The following is an 8,544-nucleotide window of genomic DNA, read 5'->3' on the forward strand; positions in this document are numbered from 1 at the left end:
GACACAGCCCAATCTCATAGAATTTGATGTGTACTCCCACTAGGGACCCTATTTTTTTCTATTAAAACATAGTTATTAGAATCTCTATAGGACATTTTACTTAGTGTCCTAGTCAACTCATTTAACCCTTTCAGCCCTACATCTGTCATGTCCTTATTGGTTTCTTCTTTTCATTCTTTCCCTTCCTCCTTTTCTTCCTCTTCCTCCTCCTCCTCTTTTTTTTTTTTTTTTTTTTTTTTTTTTTTTTTAAATAAATAAATTCTTCCATATTCTGGAATGGCCTTGAACTTACTATGTAGCTGAGAATTACATTGATCTCCCCCCCCACACAAGCAGTTTTTATTTGAGGCAAGGAGAAGTCTGACCCATAGGGCTGTAGTTCTAAGCTCTCAGATTTAAGTGTTAGTGGCACGATCTGGGCTACAAATCTTGCTTCTGTTTGCTAGGAAAGGGTGCTTGTGCCATGTCCTCCAGGTGGGAAGAAGAAAGACCAAGAGAGGTTGGAACAAACACCCCAGCTCCTGGTACTGCCCTCCAGACTCTATATCAAACTCACAAACTCTCACTGTCTGGTCTGCAAGGCACAGGTCACAGGATACTGGCAAGGGCAGATGAGGCAGAAAGAACTCCGGGGAGGAGCTGGAATTCGCAGCTTCAGACTTTGGTGTGGAAGGGGCAAGCGATCCTTGTTTGGCACAGCTCATAAAGGCACACACCCTCCAGTTCCTGTTGTAGCTGAGTAGACTGGTCATGTCCTCGATGTTCAGCTCAAAGTCAAAGACTTTAAAGTTCTCAGCAGTGTGTGCTGTCGTCACAGACTTGGGGATCACTACCATGTTTCTTTGAATAGAGAACCAGATCAGCACCTGGGCTGTAGCTTTATTGTACTGGGCTGCAATTGCCTTGATCCTGGGATGCTCCAGGAGAGAAGGGTCTTCAGGCTTGGCCTAGGGCCTATCAGGAGAACCAAGGGGACTGTATGCAGTTACCATGATGTCTTTGCAATGGCAGTACTCAATCAGCTTCTCCTGAGGTAGGTATGCGTGGCACACGATCTGGTTATCGGCTGGCTTATATTTAAGCCAGGTTTGTTTAAGATCCTCTCAATCTGAAGAGGGTTGAAGTTGGAGACACCAATTGCTTTTACCAAACCTCCATCCACTAATTGTTTCATAGCTGACCAAGTGTCCACAAAATTGGTGTCAGCAGGAATCATGAATCCTGATGCATCCAGTGGGGAACTGTCTGGTCCAGGCTTGAAGCCCGTTGGCCGGTGAATATGGTAGAGAATCCGGGTAGTCCAGCACAGGTCGCTCAGTGTCTTCCGTCAGGCTCCTTTCAGAACCATGTTGTGGAGCATGCACCATAGCTTGCTGACGATGAAGAGATCCTGACACTTCATCATCTGCTCCTCGAGCTTCTCCTGGAGGGCCACGCCCACCTCCTTGTCATTCTGCACACCTGGGCATGGCCAATGTGGCAATACCCCACGTTGATAGCAACCTTCATAGCCTCAGTCACCTGGCCAGGAGGAGACTTCCAGGTGCCCAGGCTCAGGATGGGCATCTTGGTGCTGTTGTTGAGTTTCAGATGGCTAGCCATGATCGCTGCACATTATACAGCCAGACCATCAAATGTGGACATCGAACTTCTGATTCTCCTGCCTCTGCCACCTGAGTGCTGGGATTACATGCAAGCAGTCATCCTCATGTCTTTTGGGGGAAAAATGTGCCATGGTTGGAGCCCAGGGCCCTTTGCACAGATAATCTCACTACCAACTGGGCTACAGTCCCAGTCTTTAAACTCTTTTAAAATGGCACCTTTGGTAGTAATACAAATAATGCAAAACTGAAAACAACTTCAGATCTGAAGGTGGTCTTGATGAGAAAAGACCAATGGTTTTGCTGCACAAATCAAGAAACCATGGCCCACAACAGAAAGTGATTCAGCAAGCTCATTCTGAAAGTGGCTGCAGTTTCCAGGCTGGGTCCAGCTGTCTCCTGTTACCCAGGCTGTGTCTTAGTTAGGGTTCCTGTTGCTGTGATAAAACACTGCGTCCAAAAGCAACTGGAGACAGAAAGGGTTTATTTGGCTTATATTCCACATCATATTCCACCGTGGATGGAAGACAGAACGAGAACTCAAACAGGACTGGCACTCAGAGGCAGGAGCTGTGCAGAGGCCATGGAAGAATGCTGCTTACTGGCTTGCTCCTTGTAGCTTACTCAGGTTGCATTTTTAACAGCACATACCACCACCAGCCCAGGGGTGGCACCTCCCATAATGGGCTGGGCCCTCTGACATTAATTGTATATCAAGAAAATGTACCACAGGCTTGCCCACAGGCCCATGTGGTGGGGATTGTTAGTTTCTTAATTGAGGTTCCCCTCTTTCAAAATGGCTCTAGTCTGTGTCAGGTTGGTATAAAAACTAGCTTGCACAGGCTGCCAATCCAGCATCCATGGGTCACTTAGCGTGTGTCTTCCTCTCTAAATACCCATACTTCAGTAGATACCGGTCAGTACAGTAAGATTTGGTTGGACTTCTTTAGCCTCAGTTTCCCTTCCTTCTTTTAACATCTTAAATCTGAAAGTCACCAGCATGCCCTGTTTTTTGGTCTTCTTTTATAGTGGCTGGTTTGTGTGTCAACTTGACACAAACTGGAGTTATCACAGAGAAAAGAGCCTCCATTGAGGAAATGCCTCCATGAGATCAAGCTGTAAGGCATTTTCTCAACTAGTGACCAAGGGGGGAGGGCCCAGCCCATTGTGGGTGGTGCCATCCCTGGGCTGGTAGACCTGGGTTCTATAATAAAGCAGGCTGAGCAAGCCAGGGGAAGCAAGCCAGTAAGCAACATCCCTCCATGGCCTCTGCATTGGCTCCTGCTTCCTAACCTGCTTGGATTCCAGTCCTAACTTTCTTTGGTTATAAACAGAAATGTCAAAGTGTAAGCTGAATAAATACTTTTCTTCTCAACTTGCTTCTTGGCCATGATGCTTGTGCAGGAATAGAAACTCTGACTAAGACACCTTTCTCCCACTATTCTTCTTCTACATTAAGAATCCCAAATTTCAAATCGACATTTACACCTTCAACTCTCCTTTCTCAGCAAGGCACATTGAAAAAACAAAACACTAGCTCAGTAATTCCTGCTGAGGAAAGCTGTCTTTATCTGAGAAAAAGCCACTGCCAGGCTCAGAAGGGGCAACCTCAGACCGGCGCAAGTGAGGTAACATCGGTGATGAACAGACTTGTCTGCAAAGGAACTAAGAGCCCTCAGGAAACAGAGTCAGGAGGATTGCTATAAGTTTGAGTCCAGCCTGGGCTACATAGTGAGTTCCAGGTTACCCCGGCTATAGAATGAGATCCTGTGTCAAACAGAACCAAACCAAACCAAAAACAAATTAGCAAACAGAAAAACAAAAAGAGTATGTAGACCGGGCTTGAGAGAAGTAAGAGAGAAGAAACGAGAAGTAAAGGAGTGGCTGAGGCAAAACAGAGGAAACCGGGAGGTGTCACGAGCACATAGAGGGGCTCTGTGAACACAGGGTTTTGACATTAAATTAACACGTTTTCACTGGTGCAAGGCATGTCTGTCTATCCTTTCCCTCAAAATTCAGCCTTACGAAGTGCGCGCGCGCACACACACACACACACACACACACACACACACACACACACACACACGAAACCAGGGCACACCAAGGAAAGAGATTGTCACTCAAAAGCTTTCTATCGGGGGAACCTCTGTGGAGAGGTGAGAAGATACATTGAGGTAATTTCTGAACCAGAGAAACCACAAAATGTCAACTGCCCTGAGAGAGGGCAGCAGCTGGGGGAGGGCACTGAACTTCCCACAGGATGTGGGCTGGAGCTTCAAGCCAATCTTATCTGGATCTCGAGTGGCAGCTGACCTTTGGGTCACGTCAGATTTTATTTATTTATAGCACCAATCCCCTTTCCTTGACCTAGCATTCTTTCCCTCACCCTCAGAAGCCAGGGTCCTACAGCTCAGAAGCCCTCTGCTCCAGTTAAGTTAATAGCAGTAGGCTCAACAGCACCGTCTTCTGAGTAGGTGCTCCTAGCCTGGGTTTGGTTTCTCCAGAACTTTTGTGGGTGGTGGGAGTAAGGAGACATGGTCTTGCTATGTAGCCTTAAACTTAGGATCCTCCTGCAGTAGCATCCTAGGTGCTGGAACCACAAGTGCTTGCTGTCACAGCTGAGTGATCCTGGAGCTTGAATGATCACCATTCAAACTAGGGAGGCTGAGGCAGGAGGATGGTGGCTTTGAATCTAGTCTGGGATATTTAATGAGACCGTGTCTACAAAACAAAACAACCAAAAAGTTGACATGAGTAGCAAATGATCTTGTGTTGACACTGGGTTATCTGTGCTTATTGCAGTAGGCAGTCCTATAGTGACTTCTGAGGTGGGGCTTAAGCCTGTCTAGTGAGGCTGGACACTGGGCGCCCTAGGCACTTTCAGTGCTTCCTGTATAATGGGCACAGGCAGAGCCATCTCATCAGGAACCCAGAAGAAGTGAGGAGAAGTGCAAAGTCAGCCGGGGTTGCTCATGCGTGAGGATCGCCTTGCTCTCTTTCCACTCGGAGAGCAGACCAGCTCTCCTGTCCTTTCCACCGCCACTCTGGCCTCCTTACCTCCCAGGTAGGAGATCCCCTGTTTTCTGCCTGGCATTCTGGCCACAGGGCATCTTCTCCACTCTGTTTCACTGATGCAGAGAAGCCATGCGATCAGCTTGCGTCTCATCTACAGCGGTGAGGAGTGATCCTGCTACCTCCCCCACACAGCAGCCCCTGAGCTGCCTGACCTTGGGTGAATTACTTTAATTTTCTCATTTTAAGAACTCCCATTCATTAGTAAGTGCAGGAAAGTCATGTGATGGATATAGTATAGTTCTTGGGAGTTCACTGTGCATACCCGCTCAATTATCCCACAAATATTTAAGGACCCCCTCCCCCCATCCCTCACATTGTGGGTGCTCGGATTTAGGGTGAGCAAGTTCCTGCTCTCAGGAAATTATATTTCAGATGGGGATGTAAATAATAAATAAGAAGTATAGACAAATATAAAACACATCTGATGCTAACATATGTAACAACGACAGAAGGTAGGTGAAAAATAGTCATGAAATATGCTATGGAGGACTGTGACTTGGGCAATGGACCGTGGAAACTGTTAGAAAATGACTTACTTTTTTTGTACAGGTTGGTCAGGGAAGGCCTCTCTGACAAGCTAAGTCTTGCACAGCTATCAGAAGACTTGTCGTACTAGGTCCTGAAGGTGTGTGGAGGCACAAAGCAGACAGGACAGTAGTTCAAAAGCTCTGAGGTGGCACCATGCTCCATGGTTCAGAGATGCTTAAGGAAGCCCCGCGATTGGCTGGTGAGAAATGAGAGGAAGAAAAATAAGAGATGAGGGAGTTATTATGAATCTCTAAAAAAAAATCAATTAATTTCTCACTCATTTTATTCCCTGGGAGTTAGAGTGTTAGAACAGTTTGTGTGTGTGTGTGTGTGTCTGTGTGTGTGTGTGTCTGTGTGTGTGTGTGTGTGTGTGTGTGAGGGGGGGGGGAATTTTGATGGAACGGTGCATTTCCTTCGTCTCCTTGGATATTACATCAACACCCCTCTCAAAGGCCATCAGCATCTCTGAGGTGCCATTTGTCAAGGGGAGGTCGCATGTGTTAAATGTCATACTTGCTGATAGTTATGCGTATTTTCCTATGTGGTGCTTCTCTGGAGGTCGGGCGGGCATCCCTGGTGGGGCTGGGTTCTGTGACTCACTGGGGCAAAGAGCTCCTTGGCAGGCATGTCACAGCTGAATGGGTCACCTCTGTTCCTTCTGGAGCTTGTTTTCCTCAGCTGGGACAGCTTGCTTCCTCAAGGGACACTGGATAAGGCAAATAATAGCCAAGGGAGTCCTACACTAATGCACAGACCCTAGGAATAATTTCCTTTTGTTTTACGTTCTCAAGTAGCCCAGGCTGGCCTGAGATACTCAGTGGGGACGATCTGATTCTCCTGCCTCCACTTCGTCAGTTCTAGGATTATAATGAGATTATGCTCCTGTGCTTGGTTCAGTGTTGTTCTGAGGCCCCAACCCAGGGCCTTGAACATGCGAGGGGCAAACAGTTTACTAACTTAGGTACAACCCCTGCCATACGCATTTGTGCATTTAAGCCGCTGGGATTTGGGAGTTATTGGTTGTTGCTGAGCAGTGGGGTTCAGGTTATAGCTTAGCGCTTTCAAATGTTATCACAGTCCTTCCATGCTCACCCCGGCACCCCTCCTGGCTGTGAGAATTCTCACTCCGGTGTCGTACAGGAGCCAAGAGAAGAATCAAGACACTTTCACAGAATTAGAAGACTCAAAAGTCCATCCATCTGACCCCTTGGTCACTATGCAGCAAGACGTTTTCTTTCCTGTGTGTCTGTTAGAAGAGTAGGAAACCAGGAAGGTCTGTGACAGCACACCATTACAGTGTGCTCCCTGCTGAGCCCCGAAAGCCTGTGGGCTCCTTTCCTCTCCTCCCAAGGCCCCTTCATTTCTCTTCCACACCTGCACAGCAGAAAGTGCTCCTGGTCTCATTTTCTTCTCTTTCAGAGTACATCTCTCCTCTCTTAAATCTCCCTGGAAACACCCTCACGGGCAAGCCTAGGGGCATGTCTCCTGGGTGATCCCAAACCCAATTAGGTTGACTGGGGATTTGCCATCAGAGAAGGGCTGAGAAGAAGCCATTGCTTGGTGCCTGCCTATGGCATCTCTTCACTTGGGGGCAGCCCTGGAGCCAGGCCACGTTGGTAGTTTGTTTTGGAAATCTCTCTACCTGACCCTGCCAGCCCTGTTGCCTCATGGCTTCCTGTGTACTCCCGCCATGACCTCACAACTCATTAAAGGTCCTCTGTGGCCTTTCTTTACCCGGGAGCACATTTAAAGCACTCTGTCTGCCTCCCAACAGGAGATTAATTGGCAGCCCCTGCAAACTGGTCCTGACACTCTTGTCTGCCGGGCTTCACGCTGTACATATGTTATATATGTATACTGTGTCACTGATGCCTGTAACCATCCTCCCAGGAAAGCACAGCTTTAACAAAGAGGAGGGAAAGCCTTAGGGAGAAGACCAGAAGAACAATTGCCAAGTTGGGAAACAAAATGGGGGTAGGGGAGAGGCATGTTCAGGGGCAGAGAAAAACTTCCAGCTCCCACGTGCCAGCCGACTAATGACATGTCCCCGAGGCTAACAGTCTCTTATGACTTCAGTACTTACTGTTGGGAAAGATGGTGTAGTTTTGAGTTAGCTGATTTTTCTCAGGCACATGTATCAGCCAATGACACATGGTCATGCCTACTGAGGCATATGGGGGGCAGGTTCTAGTTTTTATTTTGTTTTTAAAGACAGAGGATTTAGAAGGACTCTCTACCTTTCCTGCCTGCCTCTGTCTCTTTATAACTCCCCCAGCCTGTGAGAACTTTGTCTTCTTGAGCTCACAGACCCAGAGCAGCTGACATCACCCAGAGACGGTATTGTGTAAACCCAATTTGCTATTGATCTGACATGGTAGTTCTCATTCATAAGACAGACTTACTTGGGTTCCTCTTCTGGTCCTTTGGGCTTGGTCTGTTCTTCCCAGGGACACCAATTTCCCTACCCCTACCCCTGTGCAGTGCTTGCTGGGTCCAGCTGCAGAGGTTCAGGCCCAGGCTTTTTATCATCTAGGGTCACAGGAAAGGGGTGCAGATGTAAACATGGGTCTGTGATCAGTGGAGCCCACTGATGAAGGAGTAACAAGAGCTATGGCTGAGCACCCAGTTTATCCACAAGGCTGCCACAGTGCCAAGTCCCTGGTTAGTTCTCTGCAGCCATCACACTGAAGATGACTTCAAGGCTGCATGTGACTGTGTCTTCCAGGATGCCATGCCTGTGTTTGCTCTTCAGATTCATCAGGAGCTCCTCCTCTGCCTCCTGATCTCAGTACCAGTGTTGAGCTAGGGGCCACCATTGATTCTCTTTTTCTTTCTATCCTTATGTCTTCTTCATTCTCCTGACATTCTAACCTTTCTCCTGAGCCTACACAATCCATTTAGTGCCTGACACATTCACATCAGGCAATAGTCTTAGACTCATAACCTACACAGTAAACCCAGTTAGGCCTCAGATGTTCCCATCTTAACTAATGGCCAGTGTACCTGTGTGGCCTCATCTCTCTTCCCACTCCCTTTACATTCTCCATGCAGTCCTTTGGTGAGTTCTATTGGTGTCGCCTTTAGAACTCACCAGCAGCTGACTATTCCCTGTCTTTCTGATGACTGCCTGCCCCGTCCTTCCCCGGATTACTGTAACAGCTTCCTAGCTATTCTTTCCACATCTACTCCTCGTCTTTTACCATAGAGAGCTTGGTCTTCTTTGTTTTCAAGACATGGTTTCTCTGTGTAGCCCTGTCTGTCCTGGAACTTGTTCTGTACACCAGGTTGGCCTTGAGCTCACAGAGCGCTGCCTGCCTCTGCCTCCCAAGTGCTGGCATCA

General features: G+C 47.7%; 1 pseudogene across 1 annotated transcript; it reads right to left on the reverse strand.

Moving 5' to 3' along the window:
* Positions 1 to 395: 395 nt before the first annotated feature.
* On the reverse strand, positions 396 to 1,605 carry LOC308420043 (aldo-keto reductase family 1 member B1-like; annotated as a pseudogene). The gene has a single exon. The product of its transcript is annotated as an aldo-keto reductase family 1 member B1-like (transcript).
* Between the last annotated feature and the right edge of the window lie 6,939 nt (positions 1,606 to 8,544).

The sequence above is a fragment of the Micromys minutus genome (genome assembly GCF_963924665.1).
Source record: "Micromys minutus genome assembly, chromosome: 4".
Taxonomy (NCBI): Eukaryota; Metazoa; Chordata; class Mammalia; order Rodentia; family Muridae; genus Micromys; species Micromys minutus.